Source organism: Pagrus pagrus, assembly GCF_965226575.1.
Source record: "Pagrus pagrus genome assembly, chromosome: 17".
Lineage (NCBI taxonomy): Eukaryota > Metazoa > Chordata > Actinopteri > Spariformes > Sparidae > Pagrus > Pagrus pagrus.
Genome location: NC_140201.1, coordinates 1,382,340 through 1,408,341, shown reverse-complemented (window position 1 = coordinate 1,408,341; position 26,002 = coordinate 1,382,340). Strand labels below are relative to the sequence as shown.

Here is a 26,002-nt window from a genome sequence, read left to right as displayed (position 1 = left end):
GCCATGTAGGCCGCCATCTCCTCCACCTCCTGATGTGAAAGTCAGCTAATAAACATACAATGTGAATGTCATATGACACGTTTGGTACAAACTTACATATCTGTGTTTTGCACAAACATTAGCTGCTAACACTATATCCTGAAGACTGGGCCGCCATTCTTACTAAATCCTCATGTTTCAGCCAAGCTCTGAGATTCTGAGTGATCCGGCTCCACGGGGTCGATGGTGAGCTGACGCCCTGCTCATCTTTTGCGAGCTTGGTTCAACATTTCCTAATCAACAACACAAACACTTCTGATTATGGAGTCACGGAGCGATCGTAGCTCCTCCACACAGCTCGTTCACATCCAGACTGTGGAGGTTGGACATACTCGCTTTGTTAATGTTGTTTTTTTGAAAAATTTCAGATGACTCATTTCATAAGCCGTACAAATATCTAAGACTGAGTGAGTAGACCATCTAAAAAAACAGTTTGAAGTCGTCATGAAGGTTTCGTAGTCGTTATGAAACATGTAGCACGATACGCTGCACAACGTGTACTCCAGCACATATATTTTCTACTGTCTTGTGTCTGAAGTGGTGGTGTTTGCTTTTATTCCTTCAACAGATGTCAGAGAAGCTCCTCACAACACAATAATTACACTAACTTATTTATATCTCAGACTGAGTGAATGACAGCATCTAAAATATTGATGCTGTTGCTCTGCAGTGTTTTCAGTTACTTGTCAAAATGTATAGAAACCTGATGATGATCTTTATGTACAGCTGGTCGGGCTGAGCAGTGTGCAGCCTTCAGTGACGCAAAGAGCAGTCACCATCTGTGTGTGTGTGTGTGTGTGTGTGTGTGTGTGTGTGTGTGTGTGTGTGTGTGTGTGTGTGTGTGTGTGTGTGTGTGTGTGTGTGTGTGTGTGTGTGTGTGTGTGTCACTGCTGCCACTCCAGCCCTCAGGAAACCTTTCACACCTTGTCATCCTCTCTGTTACCCAGGGTCAACCGACCAGAGAGGGGGAGACGGGGGAGGGAGGTGGGGGAGGTTGAGGCAGAACAAGTGGGGGAGGCGAGAAAGGGAGAAGAGAGACGACCGAGTGAGAGAGAGGAAAGAGGAAAACATGTGAATCAGGCAGGAGGTTTTGGACAGAAGCTGTTTCTGAGATGACAGAAATCTGAGAGGACTGAATAAAGAAGCGCAGATCTCAGACCGGCGGGGACGAGCGAGGGCGGGCGAGGTAAACACATGCAAAAGGTTAAAAGAGAGAGAGAGAGAGAGAGAGACAGGAAGCTGCCGTCTTCAGTGAGAAACCTTTCGTCTCTGAGCTTTGATACAGAACACATCTCCTCCAAACAGGCCGACTTCAAAGGCTTCGCAGCCGGCTGAAAGGTTAGCCGTCGTCTTAAAGCACTCACACAGACACACCTGCTCTGCCATCTGATACACCACTAAGTTAAAACAATTCAGGTGAAGGGAAGAGAAGAAGGTAAACATGGAAGGAGCAGAAGAAGAGAGAGGGCTTCTCTATTCGACGCATGAACTGTTGGTGTCCAAACGGCTGTCGGACGTGTCTTTAAGTCGTCTGTCTCTCGTATGTCTGACAGGACAGATATGCCTCCACTTCAAACAGCACAGCTGTCTACACAGGCTGTGTAAATGTTTATTTCACTCCTGTTATCTCCATTTTAATGTGACAAGAAGCTTATTTTTATGCTTCAGTCTCATCACCAGAATAAAATATTGGCATTCAATGTTTCTGCAAACCACAGATGCCTGGTCATACGTACCATACTGACATTTTTACAATACGTGTCATATTATGTTCACATTACATGTAAATGAGTGGCGGTGGAGGGAATGGTGGTGTGCGTGACCAGACAGTGTTACGATGCATCAGGATATTTTTCAGATTCAGTTTGTGGCAACCAAAACAAGCTGATCTTATGACCCTAACCAAGTGGTTTTTGTGCCTAAACCAAACCAGAGCATACCCACAGTGTTGTTACATAAAATTACTACTTATTTTTGTAACATAAAATAAAAAATTTACCTAAATAAACAAAGTTGGAACATGAAAAAATGCAGAAACCACATGTAAGTGGTTTGTAAGCCAACTCAGGATCTGGTTTCAGTGGCTGGAATCCATTCACTCAAATGCTAAAAAATATATTATCAAAACTTTAAACTCGAGGTTAAAAATTGTTAGTTTGGCTTTTTATTGCTGACACGTTGACTGCTGAGGTCCTTAAAGAAGTGTTGCGGGCTCTGTTCCTTTGTTTTATGTTTAATAAATGTGATTTTTTCTAAAAAATCATTATGTTAATTTTCACCGATATGCAGATGACACCCTATTGTTTGTTTCTACTGCCTGACGCGCCAGATGTTTGTCACACAGAACCATCTGGGAAGGAGCCGCTACAAACTGTTAAGACAAGGGCAGGAACTTTCAAAAACTACTTGGCAGGTGATTGGATGAACCATTTGGTATCACCATCGATCACAACTTCCACTAATCAGAGCAACAGTGGGAGAGCACCTCCACCAGCAGGACGTAGTTCAGTATTTGTCTATCGAGACTGTTCTTTAGGAATATGAGATGCTGTGATTGCCAGAACTAACACACATTTAACTGATCCACACTGTACTTTTCATCTACTTTTCAAGAACACACCTGAATGTCACCATTAACCCCTTATATTAATACAAGAGTCACATTTACAGGTCAAAGTCAAATAAAAGTAAATCCTCAATCCTGCCAACAAATCTCAAGCAGTGATGTGTGACTCACTCCTGGTCTATCCTGGTTTATGTGTTTTGCTGAAAGAGCTACCGAGTTTATCTTCCAAAGCAAACTGAGAGAAACGAAAATGTTACAGTTCAACATTTCTTTGAATCTGAACAAATTCCTCAGTTCATTATAAATTGAACTTCCATTGCACACCATGATCATCAGTGCTCGTCTTTAATCGATGGCAATTTGGTGCAGTTGACTCGCAGTTTGTCACAATAGTCTCTGTTCCTACACGTCTCTGTGTCTGTTTCCTCCATGCTCTCTCTCCCGTCTCTGTTCCTCTCTCTCCTTCATCCTCTGCGATCCCTCCATCTGTCCTTTGTGTTTCTATCCTCCCTCCGCTCTGTGCCAGCGGTCAGACCAGCTGAGCCCTCGTCTATCTGCTGATCCTCCCCGCCACAGAGGAGTCTCGCCGGGCTGCGACACAAACAGAGCTCCTCCAGCAGGAAGTCATATCCCAAAATCTTATGCACAAACCCTCCTTATGTCTCTTGCTCTCTGCTTCTGCTGATGCTGCTGAGTGGAAAGCTCAGTCTTCACTGAGTCAATGTCAAACATCTTCATCTGCTGATGTTGAAACAGACTGTCGAATTTTCATTAAAGCTAGAAGAGTCGACGGCAGAGAGATTTACCTTTTACTCAACCTTAACACCCTGAGTTACTGTTTCTACAACTGTCAAGCTTTCCAATCACTACATGCATTTTACGAAGATAATAGAGAATAATTCCTATTGAAATTCACATTGTTTGACATAATATGTCCTTGAATACCGACATGAGTAGACACAGGCAGAATCCTGATTTTTAGACTGCAGCTGCTGATGTTGTCGGCTAATGTTTAGCATTTTATACTTTAATCTTCTTTTAATCCATCCAAGAGATCGACGGCATCCACGATCGATTATTTAGTTGACAGTCAGCCCTCGCTCTCCCATCTACTGTCGATCACACATGCTCTGCAGACAGAGATACCCTAACCTGGTTGCTAGAGTTATGAACTTAAACAAGCTAGCAGCTGTTGCCTTTTCTTTTGCAAGGATTTTAGCATTTCTGAACACGTGCATCGCCCCCAACACTGTTTTACAGGACCACCATCACTGTATCCTGAAAGTTGGAGATAGTGGAAGGCAAGTTTTACTCTGTCATTACCAAATCAGTGCCCTGAAGGAAATACTGTGGAAATACTCCAAGGAATTAAGTATGAAGTAAAAAGTGCAGAGACGTCTCTCATCTCAGTAAAATGACACTTTTTACTGCAAAATTAACACCTGAAACCACAATGTTTCAAGAGTTTTTGAGAATTTGCAAGAACCACTGAACAGAACTGGAGAAAAATATGGTAAAATGATAAAGAGACAAAAGAAGATAAGACAGGGATGGAGAGTGAGACGGGGAAGACATAACAAAAGGCAATAATTACCCTCATGACAAGATGTCAGAGGAAGGAAACTAAATGCCGAGAGAAGAAGAGACAGAGAAGAGGAGTAAAGAATGATGTCAGGGTTAAAAAAACAAAGAGGAGGAGGAATCTCAGGAGAAGAGGAGTCGACTCTGCTCCCCCTCCTGTGTCGGCGTCTGTCTCTGCGTTGAGGTTTCAGACCTTCCTGTAATCCAGCTTTATGTCTGCCACGCTGTCACTGCACCTGTAATCTGCTTCCTGCGCTCCTGTAATCTCGCTTTTACTCTGCTTATCGGCTGCTTCACGCTCAGGGAAATCTCAGCGCTCAAACGCCCGCTTCACTCAAAAGTGAAAAGGAAGTGACACCATTCTCTGCATCTTTGCATTTCTTCACTTTATCTACAAATTCAAAAGTCTTTCACTGATCTGAAACTCTGACCCCCTTAGGTCTCTTTTACCACCGAACTAAGTTGAGTCAAAGGAAGGAAATAGTCCATCCTGAAGCGATTGATTGATTGTGTTAAAAGATGCTAATGCTACTTTTAGATCTTAGAGCAAGATTCTAGTTGTGTTGGACTCAACTGTGACAGAGCAGCACAGTAACGTAAAGTTGAAAATGTAATTATTTAAAGGCGGTGTGGTCCAATGATAGGAAGTAGTGCAACACTCAGACTGCAGCTCGTGTTGTGTTGTGCTGTGAAACGCTTGAAATCCATTTTACAGGGCTCGAGGCATATGCTAAGCGTCAGTGCTTTCATACTTGCAAGGACCATGTTTCTGCCCTCAGTTAAGTTTATAGCGTGTCTGACTCACTGTAGTGATGCAGATGTTGTACAATGTGGGACTTTAACTGTTGTTGTTGAATGAAGTTTTGTAGAGTCGTCCAGTTTTGACATTCTTCATTCTTCGAGCGACACGGTTTGGCAGCCAGCATACAGCACAAGTGTTTTGTTAGAGTTGCACTCTCAGTTTCAGTTTCATGGGTGAGATTTGAAGAAACAGCCTTCTGATGCAGCTTTTGTTTTCATCACGTTGTGCATATAATGAGTGGAAGGCAGTGGATATGGCATCCTCTGTGGATCTGTTGGTTGAGGAAGCTGGCAGGGACGTTGCCTTTGATGTGTGATGTGACTTTTTGTGTCCAGAGACGATGGTGGCGGTCTTGAAGTCACAGCCAGGGATGTTATCAGGCCCAGCAGCTTCACTCGTAGTCACTCAGCAGGATTCATCTCACATCCGCTGTCGTTACTGACACAGTATGGGGTGAAAAAGTCTCTCATGATGCAAAAGTGTCCACCTTAAATAGCAAGATTCACTGTCATTCATTCATTCATTATCCATAACTACTTATCCTTATCCGGTGGGCTGGAGGCAATCCCATCTGACGTTGGGCAAGCGGAGGGGGGGAGGTACACCCTTGACAAGTCGCCAGTTCATCACAGGGCTGCCATCTCACCAACAGAGGACAACACATCTTCTAGACTCTCACAATCACCATTCAATGTTTGGAAGCTCTGGAAAAAGTAAACCATACTGCCACCCACCTCCTGTTGCTCTACCGTCGGCAGGTTAAAGATGTCAGTGACAAGAAAGAAAAGCTGCTTTGGTTTGTTCAAATCCAGTCAGCCTCAGTCAGAACATCAGAAATCTGCCTCTCTGTATGGCATCTTATCTTTCTCTGCCTTTCTTGCACTCAATCTAACAGGTCTCCTTCACGTCCTTCATAAATCTCTCTCCTTCTGCCTCTTGAACTCCAGAACTTCTTTATTCTGATGAATCTGTCTTTCATTACCTGCTGCGACGCCTCCGCCCTCCACCCCACTTCATACGGAGGAGCTGGAACATCAGTCTCTTGTGTATAGAGCCAACAGAAACGGATTAGAAAGTGTCAGGAGAGACGTGCAGACAGAGGAAGTCAAACCAGAGACAGAAAGGTAATTTATGCATTTTTCTTTAAAGGAGCTCCTGTTTTTCTTTAAAGGAGCTCCACTGTTTGTGGAGTCACTGAAAGAACAAGAGCACCGAGGGAGGACGTGTTGAGAGACGTTGTATTACAGGTACAGTATTTTTAAAAAAGACTAGTACACCATGTTGAGGTCCGCGTACAGCAGCAGTGATGGAGTTCCTCAAGATCAAGGTACAATCACTCCATTCAACCTCCCCGCTGGGTGCACACCGCAAAAACTCAGACAAAACATGAATCAATACGTCAGATCTGCAAGTTATTTTTGTGTCATCTGCGGCACAGCTGACTGTTTTTATTGGACCGTAGCAGATTTAACTATCAGAAGTAGAGATCTGAAGACCAACCCCTGTTTTCACCTCTGCAGGCTGCATTTCTACAAGTCATCTTACAACAACCTGTTGGTATCATTATCACTTCCTGGCTCTGGCACATCCTCAGTCTCAGCTCAGGTTGATTGGCTCAGTCACAAATGAGCAGACTGGACCTTTGTGAATAACTTAATATCATAACTGCACAAATTATGGCAACAACATGTGGTTTCATGTCATTTTTCAGCAGAGACACTTCTGTTGTCTGTATTCGTAACACGTTTTCCAAATGTTTTCTGTCAAATTGCTGTTTTTCCTAAACTGCCTGTGTTTTCTTAAATTGCAGTGTGTTGAGCTCTGATACAGTAACCCTGTTAACCAGTGTCACAGGCAAGTGCAAGTATGCTTGTCTTTTTTCAAGGCGCCATATGTCATTACACTCGGGCTATCGTAAGAAAAATAACTGAGAAAAAAACATTTTAGTGCTTTTAGTGACTTATTACGAGAAGGATTCACAGAGTGCAGCTTTTGCACACCTTAAGATGGACAGGTGCGTAGGAGAAGACCTGCACACTGTCCACTTCAGTTGCAATTAAGTTTAATGATGACAACGTTTCGGTACTTAGACCTGCAGAACCAGAAGATGAAGACCTGATGAAGGTCTAAGTACCGAAACCTTGTTGTCATTAAACTTAATTGCAACTGAAGTGGACAGTGTGCGGGAAGGAAACACTACTATTGGTTGCCAGTTTTCTAGAGTGTAATCACATTACATTTGTCTGTAACACAGTAGTCAAACACAATTATGTTGTGTCTTGTGTAACATAAGTTTAAAATGATTAAATGTGCCTTTTCATGCGCACTCTTGTAAAAATGGGCTGACCTCTCTGATGGTTTCATCTCAGAGGCGCTGCTCATTAAACAGTGTGATCTGAGTCAGACAGATGAGCAGCGAGAGGGTTAAACAGACGAGACGTAGACGAGAATGAACTCTTGACATGTTTATTCTTCCCACAGACAGTGTGAGTCATTTCTGAGAGCGTGGTGATTATTAAAAATTGCAATGTGATACGACGCCACCGGACAAAACACAAAACATACCCACTCAAATCCAGACGGCGACCACAGGAAGTAAAATGTATAATATGGCACTGATTAGAAATTCTGATTTCCTTCTGCTTGAACTTGACCTCCTTGAGTTTTCTTTTCTTTTTCTCTGAATCTCACTGATTTGTGTGTCGAATCACTGCTTCAGTGTTAAACACATGAGAATAGGCAGGAAGAGTCGACTATAGAGCCGGTGAGTTTGATCTGTTAAACACAGTTCATCCCTCCAAGTCGTCTTCATTGTGTGAGGAAGTTCAGCTTTTCTCTGCTTTTTGGTATCAAGTCATTAAAGAGGACCAATAAAAGATCTTGTGTCCTTCTCGTCAGGATACGTTGGCATACGTAAGGTTTAATTATGTGCTGGGAATTATGTGACAATGCGTTTCAGGCAGCGCTGCAGAGTAACACAAAAGCAATGTAACAAGTTACTTTCTAGAAGAAGAAGAAGAAGAAGAAGAATACTTTATTTATCCCCAAAGGGCAATTCAGTTTCTACAGTAGATGTCACCGTCATAAAAAACATTCATACAACATAAATCATACATACTTAGACATATTATAATAAATAAAACAGAACACTATTTCATTGCACACATTTCTGGCTCAGTTCTCTGCATTTAGCAGCCGAATGGATGAAGGCACAAATGACCTGGAATACCGACAGGTCTTCCCAAGAGGCTGCTTATATCGCCGTCCTGATGGCATCAGCACAAATTCTTTGTGAAGGGCGTGCTCCTGATTAATAATGCCTTTTGCCTTTTTACGGACACGTCTCTCCCAAAGAGAGTTTAGATCTGTCATTTGTGTACCTATGATTTTAGAGCAGACATTTACAATTTTATTTAGACAGTTCCTGTCTTTCACTGCCAGGCTATTAAACCAGCAGATGAAGGAAAAAGTAAGGAGGCTCTCAATGTAGGACAGATACACAGAACACAGAATGGGTTTTGAGACGCCAAAGGAGCTGATCCTCCGCAACAAGTGGATTCTCTGTTGGGACCGTCTGACTACTGACTCAGTATTGAAGTTAAACTTAAGGGTACTCAGGGTAACTAGGTACAGTAGTGCAGCTTTTTGTGGAGTGAACACCTGACTGCCAGCTGACGTCAGCCGTCCTGATTTAACAAATCTGAAATGTCCCCTTAACCTCGTCCCGTTGGGTCAAATCTCCTCCTGATGAACGACTCTTTAGTTTTGTGTGTCTGTGGACATCATGTGTGTGTCTGTGTGTTGCCTATGATCATGCGTTAGTGTAGATGTTACTGCCCGTGCGTGTTTGTCACACACAGCAAACAGATGAAGTTGTCTGTGAAATCCTTCTCCATCACGCCGCGTCATTAACCGCTGGCGCTGCAGTGACGGCGCCCTCGGGGACGGTCCGCTCCGTCATTATGGCTTTTTGAGTGTTGCAGCGCGGCCTCGCACTGTACCCATAATCCCCTTTAATGACCGTCCTCTCAGGTATTACTGCTGCGCTGATGGCGGCGCGGCACGATGAGGCAAACAACATCAAAGAGATTGATTCGTCTTAATGGGTCATTTCATAATGGAGGGAAATGGAGTGGGGGAGCGAGGAGGAGATGGAGATGGACAGGGGGAGCGAGCGAAGGAGAAAGCCGAGACGGACGTGGAGATGGTTTGTAGGATATCAGGGTGATTTCTCGCACTATTAATTTGTTTTTATGTCACCATGGCAACGTGGATGAAAGTCTTAGTGTGAGGCTGTTTGAGCTGAAGTAATGGAGATGAAGAGGGAGGAGGAGGAGGAGGATGTGTTTCGGGGGGATTTTTAGATTTAATACCAATTTTGGCTTCTGCAAGCGTCTCATTACGAGCTGAAAGTGTGTGTGTTTGTGTGTGTGTGTGTGTGTGTGTGTGTGTGTGTGTGTGTGTGTGTGTGTCTGTGTGTGTGCAGGCTAAATGATGTGCGTGTTGGGTGATTAATAAGTGAGTTGGCATTTAGCAGCGTGATATCTGACTGGTTTGGATAATTACACCAGGAGAGAAAAGCAGAAGCCGGGACTTTTATCAGTGTGCGTGGGAGTCTGAACGTTTTTGGGGGTTTTTAATTTTTTTTTCTTCTTCTTCCATTTTTTCTTCTTCTTTTTTCAGCCTCTCCACTTAAACGTTTGCCAATTCACCTTCCCTCCACAGTTATTAATGTCTGAGCTGCAGCGAGGGGAGATTAGCTGCAGCAGCAGCGAGGAGGTGAAGAGGAGGCTGTTAAGACGCGTATTTATACGATTATTATTATTAAAAACACTTGAGAAGTAGATTCTGGAGGAGGAGAGCTGCAGCGATCAGAACAATGATGAGGAAGAGAAGATGTCACCACACACAACAAAACAAAAAGGAGTAATACTTATTCTTCTATTTATGCTTTTAAATCAACTGGCAGGAATAAGAAGCTCGCTTCATGAGTGAATTAAGTTTCAGACACACTGAGACGGTTTGAATGTTGGATGAGGAGGGCTCCTGTAGTGGCTGGGTGGGTGGTGGTGGTGTCGCCGGTTGGTAGACGAGGTCCTGGAAGTGGTTTTGGCTCGGGGAGTCTCAGAGGCTGGAGGCTGGTGGGTGACAGGCTGGAGACGCCAACACTGGGGAGGAACGAGGAGAAGCAGGTTACATCTTGGTCAAAAGACAAAAATGTGGCAGCAAACGAAGAGCAGACCGAGGTATTTAACCGGGAGTGATGAGGAGAGTCACTGCAGGTGTTTGTGTCGTGCTCCACCCCGTCACCGGACAGACACGCCTGGCCTCTGCTTCACCTCTGAAACACAGAAAATCCACCAAAAATCATGACACACACTGTTAAAGGTGAAAACAGGTGTGAGGCTACTGTACCTCCACACAGGTGTTAAAACGTCTCTAATGTGTGTCTGACATTGTTCAACATACAACGGCTACTGTACATGCATACATCCTCCTGCTTCTCCCGCATTAAAAACCAGAATATATGGATACTCAAATATTTATAAAGTTGTCCTGTTGGACACAAACTTAACAGAAATGAAGGTTATAGTGGGATTCAGTGCTAACTTTAGAGTGAGAAGCACTTTGGTTTCCTTCAAATGTTGAATGTTGGAAAAACTCATGCGTGCACACAGCTGCAGGATCATGACGGTTTATATCCCCTCAGATACAAAGTGAAGCTCGGGTTGACTTCACGTATCCGTCTCTCTTAATTAGCTGCAGAAAGTCGCTCTGCAGCAGAACAAAGTGTCTCTGGCTGCAGGTGGATTGAAGCGGCAGCTCGTCTCCATCCTCAGCAGAGTTTAAAGTTCACGCACAGTTCAGCAGCAGCAAACTGAGACTCCTCCGACTGTCACATCTGGATTAATAACTTTCTGCTGTTTGTTAACGCCGAGCTTTCATTCATTATGGGTTAATTAAAGGGTGATTCCGCGGCTGTTAGCAGATAAGACTCTTCATCGCCGGCTGACTCAGAGCGAGTGGCAATCAAATGGAGGACGGTAATCACGGCGGTCCCATCGGAGCTGCTGCAGTGCAGTGTGGGAAATGGCAGCCTCTTCTCCTCACTGACACGTGTGATTAACGGAGGACGTCTCCCGATTGACACGTCTGTTTTATCTGCCTCCCTCCCGTCTCCGAGCATTAACGTTAGCACCGCCACTTTTGGCTGACAAGTCCTCCCCCTCCGCTCCTGTTTCTCACTGTAACTGTGCTGACAGCTCGGGGAGTTCAGACTCCTGTGCACATAATGACTGTGACCCTTTTCTACACGGTGCGCAGGCTGTACGCAGGATATTATTCTAAAGCTCGCGCTGAAATGGAGATCTATTTTTAATCTTCCATTCTTTAGCGGCATTGTCAGGTAGCACACCTCCGTCCTGCCACCTGCTGCCTGCTGGAAGTGAAGTCGCTCCACAATCAGCAGGTGTGCTCGCACCGAGCAGGGAGGCGTTTAGAGGCAGAGCAATTCCTGCAGGACGTTAATGGAAGGAGGTGGAAACTGGAGGCAAATTAACGTCCACTGAAGTGTTGAACAGGAAACAACGAAGCACGGCTGAGAGTCGTCTCTGAAGCACTCGCTTCTCTTCTCTGCTGCTAGAAAACTGAACACAACTAGAAATGTGATCATGTTATCTCGTCCCTGTTTCACTGCACTGGCTCCCTCCGCATGCTAGATCTGACTTCAGATCTGCACCGTCACCTCTCCTCATGCCTGCTACGACTCAGAGCGCTGCTAATCGAGAAACACAGTAAATAAAACACCGGCAGGTGATCGGCCTTCTCTCAGCGAGCCTCTCTTCACTGAGACTCGATGGATTTGTCTCTGCAGTGTGACGACGACTCGGACTCGAAGCTGCTGAGAGGAGGTTTGACTCCACGAGTGAAGGATCTTTGTTGTCTGTAACAATGAAATATAAAGCGGACGGACGCGCTGGTGGAGAAAACGCTCTGTTGTTATTCTGACTCATAATATTACGGCTGATTTCAGCAGCGATGAAGTTCAGCAGCTGTTCTGTCTGCTGCTCTCATCAAACAGGAATCATTCAGAGCCTCAGTGGACACAGTGTGTGTGTGAGTGTGTGTGTGTGTGTGTGACTGTTTGTGCTTGACTGTATGCAAGGTTTTCTGTGAGTCCTCGTACGAGTATGAATGAAGGGTTTGGTTGACTGTGTGTGTGTGTGTGTGTGTGTGCACCCTCTGTGCCTCCTCTAATTAGCGCTGCCCTGTAAATATTTAATGTCCGACAGCGGAGCAGCAGAGGATGCTAACACAACCTGCTAACACGGCGCGATCACGCCGCCGCGCCGCTCGACTCCGCCCCCCGCGGCGTTTTATGTCCCGCTCGCTTCCTTCGTCTGGTTTTTAATTTCTCTGATTGAAAAGAGTTTGACGACAACAAAAGGAGGAGAGGAAGACGGAGCCGACTCCTGTGGATGTTTTGAGACGTTCTTCACTTTAATTTCATTTATTCATCAAAAGTGACAAAAGTTAATCATCAGAGTTCATCTCGTCACTCTTCTTCACTTCTCATCGTTCATTGTTAGAGATTCATCTTGCAGTGACACCAGCTACCTGCTGCTGCTACCTGCTGCTACCTGCTGCTCCTCATCGAGCCTCTTCTCGTTCACACTTTCTGCTCTTTGTCATTTAAAAACACTTCCTCATCTCTTCAAGCCGTTGCAGCCGGTTGTGATTTCACTTTGCTGCCTGTTTGTGCAGAAATGACAGCGTCCGCTCCTCCATCGCTCTTCATTTTCTCCCTGTATCCACCTCTTCCTCTCCAGCTCGTCCATCCGTCTTCATCTTCATCCTTCAGCGGAGTTAACGAGACAGGGAATGAAATACAGAGCGGAGGAGGAAGCTGTTTGTGATCCGGCAGGAGGCTTTTTAAAGCCACGCTGGGCTCCACTTCCTGCCTGATTATCCTGAGTTTAACTTAAACATTCAGCGCTGAACCTGCCGGACATTTCACTGTGAGGCTAACGACTTTACTCAAGCAGTTGTCGTGCGTCCACCATCTTTGTAGTCTTGTCAGGATTCCCAGAATGCAGGAGAACTGCAAACATCCTCTCCAGATGTTCATACACCTCATGTTTACTTGGATGTAACCAGATCTCTGCAGTTTCTGAGGAGGTCTCACCTCCATCCAGTCTGTTAGTACACGAGGAAGGTTTTCACCCCGAGCAGCAGCTGCCGTACTTTATTTTTTATTCTGCCTTTCACACGAATATATGAAGTTTTCGTGGAGCGTGACATCCGCAGATAAGACGGCTCTGAAACACTCGATGTGTGCGGGAGTCGACTTCCTTTATTGATTTACAAATCCAGAGCTGGAGGTGAGAAAGATGCTGCAGGTTTTATTCTGTAACGTCACTGTTTCACTCTGACTGGTGCTCAGGGTTTTTGTCGTCGCTGTTGTTGTAATTTTCTTTCTTGAGTGATCCTCTAAACTCGTCCTTCATCCGACTGAGCCGGTGAAGTGGAGGAGTACAAGTACTTCATTACTGTCCTTCAGTCCATGTTTCAGGTGTCTGTACTGTACCTGAGTACCTCTGAGACTTTCCCTCTCTACATCTGAACACAAACATCTGCTTTCTCGTCCTCACAGCTTCAAAACAGCCTCGTTACTTTAGTTTGATGCATTTAAGGTGAATTATGGATTATTGTTATTTGTTATTCAGTTAGCTTTGACCACAAATGTCCTTCAGAGGGAGACTTTTACTCTGATACTCTGAGTACATGTCAGAGCCTGTACTCTTACTTTTACTGGAGTAAAGAAGCTGTAGGCTACTTCTACTTCTAAGTATCAGTATCAGGCTGTCAGCAGTGAAAAAACAGCTTGTCTCTGAGTGTTTGGTTCCAGTCGTATCTCGCTGACCCGGCACGTATTTCCGTCACGCTGCTCCGTCCACAGCGTCTCTCCGGTTCCTGCAGCGGAGGATCAGTCCACAGCTTCAGAACCACTCACATGTTGATTCATCATGTTTACAGAATTAAGTCAAATCCAAACACAACATGCAGAGAAAATCCGGCCTCGACACAGATCATGAGAGCATCATGGGAACATAAAGAGTCTGGGTAACCTGAGTCATGGCTCCAGAAAGCCCTGCACGTCCCCTCAGCGTCGGCCCGACAGTCACATCCACACAGCGAGTGTCGAGGATGTGTTGCCACGGAAACAAAGCAGTGCAGGAGGAGGAGGAGGAGGAGGAGGAGGAGGAGGACCACAGCTTCCTCACAGCAGAATGGAGGCTGAGAGGCGGCGTCACGCTAAAGTCCTCAAAGTTCAGGCCGTTACCTCCGGGTTCAACGTGGAGGAAGGTTTTCCTCAGGCAGCTTTAACCGCTAACACGAGCAGACGGCAGGTTTTTATCGGAGGAGAGACAAACGGAGAGCCAGGTCAGACCAGCGGAGGGAGAATAAACAATAAACAGGAGCTGAGACGGCGACGGAGAGCGACGGCGACGGACTGGAGTCGAAGGTTCGGGCGTTCGGCTTCGACGCCTCCCAGAGACGGCGGGAAGATCCTGTCAGCAGCTCGTGTTTTAATTTTAGCGCCGGTCTGATTAACACTCCGCTCGACTCGTTGGCCTTTTTACGACTCGCGGCTGACAGGCTGGCGGAGGTCAGACGGGCCGGAGGGCAGAGAGAGGCGAGCTGTCAATCACGTCATCAAATGTGGGTTAAAAAAAGGCTGAACGAGGACGGAGGAGACGGAGAGAGGATGATTTGTGCTGATGTGGTGTCTTGTTTAACCTTACATTAATCCAATATTTATTTAGGGGTTTATAAATGCTTAATAGACAGTAAATCAATATTTATGAGACAGCTAATGAATCTGCCAGGACGCCGTCAGCATGTAAATGCTGCAGTGGGTCTGGGATAAAACCTGCACAGTGCTGCGCCTGAAGACGTGGAGGAAATCATCTGTTCATATCTGAGGTGACGGTGGAGGCAGACAGAGCAGGTAACACACCTGCTTCTCCAGGACACACGGGATGCATGAAGTCCTCTTCTCAGTTTGTTCTGGGCCGACCCGGCGTCTCCCGCCGGCTGGATGCGTCTGGAAAACCTCTAAACGAGGCGTCCTGATCAGTTTCACACAGCTGCTGTCAAGACATTTGTCACCGTGACGAGCTCATATTAATGACATCAGTCTTCTACACGTCGTAGTTAACTAACATCTGCCAGCATGAAGGAAAAGTTCTGTGAAGCCGGACCTTCGTCTGTCTGTGACCCTTCAGAACTCCAGTTGTTCTGACCTTCACGTTTCTGTTCTTCTCATTTCAGACTCAAATTATTCTGTCGTATTAAAGTCTGTAATCCAAAATTACATTTCCAAATCGAGAAGCTTCAGAATGTCAAAGTGAAAACAGAATCTCAGCTTTTATGTTTTGGTCCAAACGTCGCAGGGAAATCATCAGGACTCTTTCAGCCTCGCTTCAAGGTTTTCTATCTTTGTCTGACACCTCTCGAGCCTGTTTTTCATCAGTTTCAGGAAATTAAGAAATTCCTCGTCTCAATGCGTCTCATGTTTCACAATTTCAGACTTTCCTGAACTGATTTCTGAAGTTTTGGACCATCGATAGTGAATCTAAATGACCCTGAGCCAGCAGGACAACTACAGTACACAGCTGCAACACTCAAATATTATTATCCAGATGTCTTTGTTATTCGTCCATATCTGACAGTAAAACACCTCCAAACTGTGACGATTCGATTCGAGGTTTGCGTTCTGAAAGCTTGACGGGCCTCCCGTGCAGTTGCTAACCGAGAAATGGCCGATCCAAAGTCCCGCCCACCTCAGTGCCGGTCGCTGCAGTGTTGCTGTAGGTCCGGAGATAAAGATAAAGCTTCAGGAAGTCGACAGCGAGGACTTCAGCCTGTGATGGAGGGATGTGACCACAATGGTCATCATGACCACAGTGACCACCTGAGGTTGGATGTTTGAAACGTCTTCCACGTGTGCTCTGTTTCTGTCTTTCATCGTCTGATATTAATCGATACTCTGCTATTTACTTTTGCACAAAATAATATTAAAGTGGCCGATTCTTAGAGCTCAGGATTCAAAGTCTCCACTGATGAAGAGTCAGGAAGTCCTCACGTCTTCACACCTGGACCAACAGATCCTCCTCCTCTTCCTCTTCCTCCTCCTCCTCCTCCTCTTCCTCCTCCTCCTCCTCCTCCTCAGTGAGGGAGCTGCTGGTGTTTCCTCCAGAGGTTTGCTCTCCTCTCCTCTCTGTTGGTGTCGGCCTGTAGAGGAGCTGAAGTCACAGGAGGACGTGACTGCAGACAGACCTGCTGCTCTTCGTCTTCTCATCCTCCTCTTCACTCTCTGTGTCTCGTCTCTTCTCTTGCTTCAGTCTTTTTGTCCTCAGCCAACCTTCCCTCTCTCCCTCTGTCTCCGTCTCTGCTGCAGAGCTGGAAACGTACCAACTTTGAGTTCGTCCGGCTCGGATACAGAACAGCCTGATGATCAGTGTTCGTGTTGTGAGCGGCTCCTCTCACATTACACAGACGTTTGATTTATTATTAATATTTTTAAAAGAAGTGTTAATTAGTGGAGCTCTACACAGAAGGATTGTGTTTTTCTCTGCGGTTATTAAAGAAACCGTGTTTTGTGGAGGCTCTTCTGAAACAATGCTCGTCTCTCGTCCTCGACGCACTCGGCCGTGGACACGAGCTTCACAGCAGCTTTGTCTGCGTTTCAGTCGTTGGATGAAGTCGTATCACGACGCTGTCGCCGCTTCATCCACACGTCTGCGTCTCGACCTGATGAAGTCTCTCTCTTTGTCCATCACTTCAGTCCTCTCTGTTATCTGTACCGTCTCCCCGTCCTCCCCCGACGCCCCCTCTCTCCTCATAGTGTTTGCTGAAGGTCGGGCTGTGACATTGGACCATGTGCTCTCACATAATGAAACCACACAGCTCACATTTGCTTGTCTGACGCTTTTTTTTCTCTCCTCATCAAAACTGAATTATGTAAGAGTTTAATTCCATTCATAAAACATAAACGCACTCGCTGTCGTCTGATGATAGTCTGTATGTTTTATTAATTACTATCAACATATTTTAATGAAAACACAAAAAGCAACAGTGACTGTGTCCACTGATAACGTGTGTGTCTCACAGCTGGTTGTAATCACACCACAAACACACACTGCAGTTCATGTTGACTCACACAGTCCTGCTGCCACAAACACTCACTACAGCACATGTGGATTAATCCGCCGCTGAAAATAGTCCCGACAAATGCACTCGTTCCTCCTGTTTGTCTGATAGAAACTACAGAAACTACTCGTGAGCTTCTGCGCCGCCCTGCGACCTGCAGCAGCCAACGAGTGGTTTCATAGTCAGAGACGCACTCTTTGTTCCCGCCCCGTCTCTCTGAGGTTCGACTGTTGCAGGAGCTCAGAGATCATTTTACATACACTTCCAGGAAATGCTCGTTTGTTTTTTGCTTTGTCGTCTTCTGTTCTGATGAAATCTGCCATCGTGTCGACACTGAACGCTGACGACGGGTCAGACTGTTAAAAATAGCTGCACGCTGTAAATGAAGCGTGATGATCCTTTAATACTTTTTTTGGCTTTTGTTCAACAGTTTTGTGGCTTTTTGAAGCTCAGCGCTCGTTATTAAATGTTATGCTCAGACGAGTGCTGGTGTAATATCTGCTCTCTACTGTAACAAAGTCTCATTTCATCGATTCCTTCATTTTCCCTCCTTCGCTTATTTTCCTCTTTTATTTCCTCTGACCTTCCTCTCTCATCTACACTCCTCCTCCTCCTCCTCCTCCTCCTCCTCCTCCTCCTCTCATACTATAAATCCGTCCACACCTCCACACATCTCTCCCTCTCCTCTCTAATTGACACTAAATTCATCCCCCCTCTCTCTCCATATCTCTTCGCTCCATCCTCCTCCTCCTCCTCCTCCTCCTCCTCCTCCTCCTCCATAATTGCTGACAGTGGAGTTTGTTGTCTCCCTCGCTGGCTCTCCTCCGGAGCTTTCACCCTGGCGGCGGTGACTCTGGTGGGTGCAGAGGAGACCCAGGGGTCAACCTGTCACCTTCACACTGCTGCAGCTGCCCTCCACTCATCCCTTCATCCATCTCCTCCTCCACCCCTCTGCTGCTGCACCGTCTCACCTCCAGCCTTGATCCTGCATCATCCGGAAGAAACTAGTAGTAGTGAGTAAAGTAACTCGCTGCATTTTTGTACATATTTTACATTGAATTCTCAACAGCAATTAGTAAAAACATTTCTGGATGATGTTGGAGTGAATGTGTAGAAAATGATGCACAGGAAACGTAGAATATTTCTTTTCTGAAGGTGCAAACATAAAAAGCCATCGAGTCAAATATCTCAGAGAGTTTGCTGCTCAAGAGCAGATTTCTGGTCTGAGATTAAACATGGATTATAAAATTACAGACATCTTTAGACCAAAAGTGGTGAATAGAGTACAAAGCTTTACTAACAGACATCACCGTGAAGCATCTCCAGCTGGTATCAGGTGGATTCTTCCGATCTTTGAAGGAGATATTTAGTGTGATTAGTTCTCGTGAGGCTCGCAGCAGAAGTGTTTTCGCTCCAGGTAAAGAACAAGTCAGGATTCATTTTCCATTTTCTCACTCTTCTCCTGAATTTCGGGCCTCGCTTGAATAAAAAATACATGAAGCGTGTACAGTCGTGTATCCAAATACTGTCTTCGTAAGTGTTTCAGATTTTAAAGCTCACAGAAGCAAAATGGCAGCGAGGATGACGCGAGCATTGTTCAGTGTTCATGTTGACTGCAGACCACAGAGCTCATCTGTCAGCAGTGATTTCCATCAGCACTGACCACCTTCAGAAGTCTCAACCTGAACCTGAACCAGAACCTCCGCCTCTTCTTTCACCCCTCCATCCTTTCATCAGTCATCCATCACCCACAGGAGCATGTTTCTCCCTCACTCCTGCTTCTACTGAAATTACCTGACAGTGTTTTATACCGACGCCTCGTATCCACATGATTTACACACCTGGATCCATCTCTGTATTAACATGTGAGTGGACCCTGACGCGCCTCTGGTATATGAGGGCAGATGGAGGTCGTTCGGTCCGCGTCCTGTCGAGTTTGAGTCTCTGCTCGAGCTGCACTGAGAGAAAATGTCAGCAGGTTTATTCCACTTGACATTTTAAGTGATGCAGAGTGGTTTCAGTGTCTCTTCGGTGTCTTTGTCTCACGGTGACGACTGCAGATTATTGGATGTGATGTCGGACGCGGAGACGAGGAGTTTCACATCAGTGTGACTGAACGTACACGCAGTCACGAAACACTGACAGCGACTGTGAGCTCGGCGTTTTCTCCTGCTGAGTTGAGAATTTAATTTCCTACTCTCATCTGTGACGACTGAAAAAAGAGCTCTGAGCTTTATTTTCTAATATTCATCCCTTATTTGTGATGATGAGACGTTTTCTGATCTGCTCCTGTTGTTGTTCTGCTCATGCAGATTTACCTTTACCTGTTGTCTTGATTGATTCAGTATAAGGTCCATGTTCCCGACACTGCTCGGTTCCTAAAAAATACTAATTTGGTCATAAAATACAGGATTATTGAGGGTTAGTCCCTCACGGCTCCCTTCTCGGGCCTCTTCACTCACATCCACCTGCAGACAAATATAAGTTCTCGATCGCTGGACAGGACGTTTGTTATGTAACTGATAAACGACGGCTTTATTAGTTTCATGTCTCGTGTTCGCTCAGTTTGATTTGTGACTCTGAGTCGTCTCACACTGAATCTTCGCCTCCTGTTCAGCCCTCCTGCTCCATGTGAGGAGGTTTTGTCTCTGTTTGGCTGAACGTTCATGTTGATCACAGACTGTCAGCTGGAACAATTACTTAAATTACTGACGAGCACGGTGAATATTTCATCCCTCACCTCCGTCTGTCAGGTTCAGAGTCGCTGAAGAAATTAAACTGCTGAAGTTTAACATCTCAGAGGATCTTTCCCTGTTCTTCATGTGTTGTTTTGCTGGCGTCTGGCCGTCTCCTCTGTCGATACCTCCCACTGCTGTTTCTAAATTATCTGATGAATAATGTGCCGTGAAACTCTTTGGCTTGTCGATAAACGTCTCGCCGCCCGGTGCCACCAAGACGGATTCCTCTGCTTTTCTTCTGCCGCTGAGCAATGAGCTTTAGATAATGTTTTCTTCTTCTCCCAGAAAACAGATAAATGCCATCGCACGGCGGGAAGCTGAACTCTTCGGTGTTCTTCCTCCCATCAGCCTCCATCTGTTCTTCACCTTCTTGTCTCGCTGCAGCACGTCCTCGCGCCTCATCTGTCTTCAGTCGTCCCTCCTCAGCAGCTGTACAGACGTCGATAAACTCAGCCTGCGATGACTCAGATCATTTGCATACAACCTCCCAGCCAGTCCTCTATTCACTCCTGTTTTTATTCATAAGTGTGAATGAACTGTGAACATACGGAGGCATGTTAAGGTAATTTAACGCAAACGTGGGTCTAAATGACTAATTACATATGTTCATTGTGCGTTCGTTGGCTCGCGGTTCAGGACTGAATTAATTCTGAAGGTTGAATGAATTCGCTGCTGCTGCTGACTCTGGTGTGGAGACACAGATCCTGAACACAATGACAGGACCTGTTCGGCATGAAACCACCGTGCAGATCCAGAATTAATTATTTTTTTTGCATCCTGGAAAGGAGAAGATCTGGAAAACATCAAAATTCCCACAAAATATTCTGAAAACGCTGAACATTTGTGTGAGATTAGGATCTATATGTTTATAAATTGTGATCTGAGAATTAGCAGTAGCGTAACACAACATGTCCCTCCGCGGTTCACAAGCCACAACATCGATTTTCTGTCTCTCCTGCGACGAGCAGCTGAATCAAGGACTCGTGGAGGATAAAATGTGTCACAGCAGAGATTACTGCAGCGTTAACTTCTGTTCAGGCTGAATATTGAGGACGGTAAAACAGATGTGGCTCCACACGTTTTGAAAAGCCTTTCCTTGAAACCTGAGGGCAGCAGACGCTCAGATTGAAAAGATATTAAAATATTAAAAAGACTTTCTGGTGAGTCTGAGGGAAAGTTCCTCAGAACAAGGTGGACTGAGGATTGGTGTCTGTCCAATGACGTAACGTCTGCGTGCAGACAGGAAGGATTTGATGATGCAACCAACTTGTATAAATAATTTGCAATGTCGAAAAGATCATTTTGTGCAGCGAGGGAAGTGTTATGTTCTTATAATAAATAACAGAGTCACAGGAAGGTGGTCGACGTGAGCGGTGGGCGTTCTGGTGTCGTGCAGGCTCCACTGAGGGTGAAGCTCAGGCTCCTGAAGACTTCAGCAAAGATCAGGGATGCTTTTATTGTAATGAGCATAAAGTAAACACATTATTTCATGCTTCAGTTCACTTCTGTTTGTTTTTTCCAAGACGCTTTATAGAAGTCTTTAGTTGCTACCAGCTGATATTTGAGGTAAACAAACACTTTTATTAGTGTGTGCATCTTGTCTAGGCCCGCCCTGAGCCTACAACCACTGAGTGATCATGTGGGAAAGTGACCCACTTAGTCCAGTTCTGGATGACTGACGCGTCATGTAGCCAGAGAGAATTCAAATCCAGTAATATATAGTTTGTTACAGTTTTTTTTTAAAGCCCTAAACTTGGAAATGATGCAAGTTTATACAGTTTTCGGTTTTTTGTTCTTTTAATAGTCTGTTTTTCCGCCTCTGCTCTTGTTTTTGACTATTTTATATGCACAGTTTGAGTTAATAAGGAAATATGGAGCGATAATGAGTTAATGCTCCTGTTAGTCTCCGGCTGCGCGAAGCTGAGGTCACAAAATTGCTTTTTTGTTGCCAGGTGACTGAAAACATGTGTTCAGTGTTTATTTTCAGTGTTTATCTAATTTGAACTTGGAGTTTATGTCAAATTTTGTTGTTTGTTGTGAGTTAACAACACATATTTCATCTGGACTGGTGAAGGTTCAGCGTCGGGCCAAGAAAACACTGGGAAGTTGAACATTTTGACTATTTTGATGCTCTTCAGGTAACTGAACGTTAAAACATTTCTCGTGACAACTTGTAAAGTAATTGCTGCCTCGATGGAAAAACTCTTTGAACGTTCTGGTCTCTAACATCTATTTCTTCTTTTATAAACCTCTTAAGATCTATTCGTCACATAAAAGACGCCGTTTGAGCTCCGTTACTTGTTACTGAAGGTGACTGAAGATGTAACCGACGCTCTTCAGAAAAAATGTAATAAAACCACAGTGAGACGAACTCTTCAACAGACTTTGAACTGTCTGGATTAAAAAAATTAAAACAAATGTTTCTTTGCTGTGAAATCCATTTTCTTTACTCTGTCGCTCTTGTTTTGCGCTGTGCTGTGTCCTGACGTTGTCTTTACCGCAGAGCGGCGCTTTTATTTCATTTTATTTTTTCTTTAGCAGACAGACGTTCAGTGCAGGAATCGAACCCTCCTCCCTCCTCCCTCCCCGCGGCCTCCTGCTGTTTTTGGAGGCAGAAATGTGTCGTGTGTCAGCGGCTAAATGAGCGGATTACCATGTCATTATAGTGGTTTGAGTCAGCAACACTCTGCGCTTCATGATGCCGCCGCTGCAAAACAAAATCTCCTTATCCCCTGAAGGGAGAGAAAGCTAATATCCTATATTTAGGTGAGCATTAAGGGCCATTACCCGACAGACAAAGTGCTTTATCCGGAGCGCTCCTCTTTTGTTGGGTTGCAGCCTTTTTTCCCTTTTTATTGCATCTGAAAAGAGGTGGAGGAGATATCATCCCTCACATCAGAAAAGCTCACAGCGAGCTCAGATGTTCCCCTTTTTTTTCTGACCTGCAATCAGACATGAAGCAGGGAAGTCAAATTCACGGTATAACCTTTAAAGCAGCGCCGTGGTGGTGAAGCTGCAGAGGGATCGCTCGGGTGTTTGAAGATTAAAAGGCGTGTTTTCTAACCTTTTGTGTTGAAAAATGTGCTCGTGTTGACCGGAGCGGCTTCAGTTCAGGCTGAAATGCTGGAGATCCTTTTGTCCTGCAGAGTTAAACCACTAAAGCTGCTCTTCTTCAGGGATTTCTGTTGACCGGGAGCTCTGAGAGCACAAACACAAAGTGTGTGATGTTTATGTAGAGCATTGTGAGGCTGCAGCTGCAGGACGGATGAATCGACGTGATGTCCCAGATATACGGCGCTCTTTCCATTATTTAAACATTTTATCACCATTTCCTAAAAACAAGCAGCGCTGTGTCGGGAACACTAAACTCCATGAATTATGTATTTAATCTGAAAGTCAGCCACTGGTGTCTTATCACACACAAACAAGGGTTTGTAGGCTTTTGTATGTTTCCTGTGGTACAAAATTAAAGTTTTTATGAAGCGGAGCCAAAACTACAGGGTGAAATTGAAACTCCAGCGCCAACCTCGTTACAGGGGAGCCATCTGTCAGCTTCATTCAACACCATGTTCAGGTTTGGGGTGTTGGCTCCATGAAGGTGGAGGTCCTGTAACTGGTGCTGCATGGAGTAAAATCTGGCTGTCAGGAAAACAGCAGAAGTTTTCTTTTGGTCATCTCAAGTTGAAGAGTTGAGAAGATGTTGAAAATGACGTTAAAACTTTGATTTTGTCCTGTGAGGATGAAGGTTGAAAACACGTCTTTTATTCTGGCTCTTTGTTGATGTTATAAGACGTCTTTTGGGCATTTAGTTCATCCATTATTACTCCTGTTCTGGACAGGCGGGAAAACAAACTCTCTCTATTCAGAGACGATCTCCTGCTCCATGAAAACTTCAACATGTGAACAAATCCAACAGCACAGAAAGACAAAACAACACGACTACAAGACTTGTAGCTCCCTCAGAGAGTCACCCTGCTCTGCTGGTCCACAAACTTCTCCTCAAGTCTCATCTGGTTTGTTGTAATCTGGGTAAACTCTCCATTAACCTGAGACTTTATCAAATTCCCAGACATCCCTTCTCTGGAGAAGCCGCTCCATGAGGTCCATGACTGTCCTGTTTCCTAACGCCTCTCAGAAGTCTCCTCTTCATCGTCTCTAAATCTCATCTCGCGTCCTCAGGAGTGTTTGTTTGGTCTGCGGTCGCCTCTCGTGCAACCCCTCGCCGTCTTCCCTCGTAAAGCTGATGAACCGGGACGTTAAAGCCTCCTGCTCTGCTGCACTCGCTGTAAGTCGCAGCGAATGAGTGTCAGCTAAATGCCTCCAATGTAAAATGAGATGGGATTGAAAGCAGTTAATAGAGTTGAGGCTGTGATTAGCCCCGAGCTGCCGCTGCTGCTGCTGCTGCTGCTGCTGCTGCAGTGAACTGCGGTGGCGGTTGGTATCAGCGGGGTCCCGCCGGCTCTGTTTGCTAGCTGACATGATAGCACTTCCTGCAGGAAAGACCCTAATTAATTGTTATCATCATTTGTTTATTTCTGCCTGCAGCCATTTCTCATTTCCTGTCTCGGCTCACCATCACGTCTCTTTCTGCCCAGTTTCCTGTCACTCACACTGTTGCCTTCATATTCCTTCTTTCTTCACTCGTCACTGAGCCGCCCGCCTGTCTCCAGCTCTGCTTCACCCTCTTCATCAGTCTTTCTCTCTTTGTTTGTCGTGCTCTCTTGATGTCTTCTTTTCCATCTCAGTTCTCAGTTTAATTCCTTCTCTCTGTTGCTGTGGCTGTTGGTTGGTTTGCAGGTTTAACTGCTCCAAGGATATTTTCTTCTGGCTTTTCAAATAAATTATATTTTCAAGTGCAGTTTTGCAGGTTTGCACACTCGGTGGGCTAAGAAGGAAGCTGAAAGTTGAGGGAAGACTTTCTATCTTTTTATTTAGGCTGCATTTATCACTGGAGCTCCTCGGCTTGACTCGGCTTGACTCGGTTTGACTCGGCGCGTCAGAGATGTGTTTTTCCATTACAACAGGGCCACCTGCTTCAAGGTGTGTCTTTAACGAGGGGCACACTTCTGTCGTCTCGAGTCGATGACATTTAAAAGCAGCAGGCTGATCCGTGGCTGTGACCAGTAGCAGCTGTAAATACTCTTCCTGCAGTATTATCAAATAATTGCTGAGAACAATTGCACGATTCATTTCCTATAGATGTGATAAGATAACTCCATTATTTTGACATTTAAAAGCTTTTATTGCGAAGCAGCAAACTCAGTAAATGTTGTGTTTTCACCAGCAGGACCTGAACACGACAACAAGAGAGCACAATGACAGAGAAATAAAGCTGGACGCGACAGAGAAACTAAAGAGATTCAAGTAGAAGCTGCTGCAGGACTGAGAGCCGAACACAGACACATTTAAAATCAGGGTTTTCTTTGGTTACCAGCACAAACATGTGGAGAGTCTCACAAAACAGACTCGTCTGATTGGGAGAAGCGTCGTCCACAGAACATTTCAGGAGCTTCACAGTAAAGCAGCATTCTCCCAAACGACTGAAGCAGCTGGAGACCTGATTTAAAACGTATATAAAAATATTACAGCTCAACTTCAGGAGCCCTGAGATCCTGAATTGATTTGAAAAGACATTATTTCTCATAAGTCTTCACTGAAGTGGGTGCACGAGCTCGACCGAACATTGAGGGTGTAAATAACGTCTCTTGACTTCTGGAGACCTGGATTACAGCAGACGAGCTGTATGGAGACACTTTGCAACTCTGTTTCACTGTGAAGCTCCAGAAATGTTTTGTGGACGACGAAACTTCACCTGACTTTATATCAGCACGGAGGAGGAGATGGTGACTCCATATATCCACTGAGAAATCCTTAAAAATCCTTCTATGTGCAGAACTTGCCTTAGAAAAATCATGTTTTTAAGTTTTCTTCAGTATCTAAGTGATGCAGTGATAGTCGGCTGTACATGCACAGTTACACTGCAAACAGGAAGTGCTAACAGCTAATTTGGCAAAGTTTTAATGAAGTTTCGAGGTTTAATTTATTTATTTTGGTAGTTTT

At 45.1% G+C, this 26,002-nt stretch overlaps 1 long non-coding RNA gene and 1 pseudogene across 2 annotated transcripts in view; one reads left to right on the top strand and one right to left on the bottom strand.

Annotated features, from left to right (window-relative positions):
* Nucleotides 1-26,002, top strand: part of LOC311273243 (glutamate receptor ionotropic, kainate 5-like) — a 158,461-nt pseudogene that overhangs the window by 76,776 nt on the left and 55,683 nt on the right. The window lies entirely within an intron of this gene.
* LOC311272364 lies at nucleotides 8,956-11,884 on the bottom strand. The gene is made up of 2 exons (XR_014624555.1): nucleotides 10,657-11,884; nucleotides 8,956-10,329 (listed from the first exon to the last, which is right to left on the bottom strand). It is a non-coding gene; the product is annotated as an uncharacterized lncRNA (long non-coding RNA).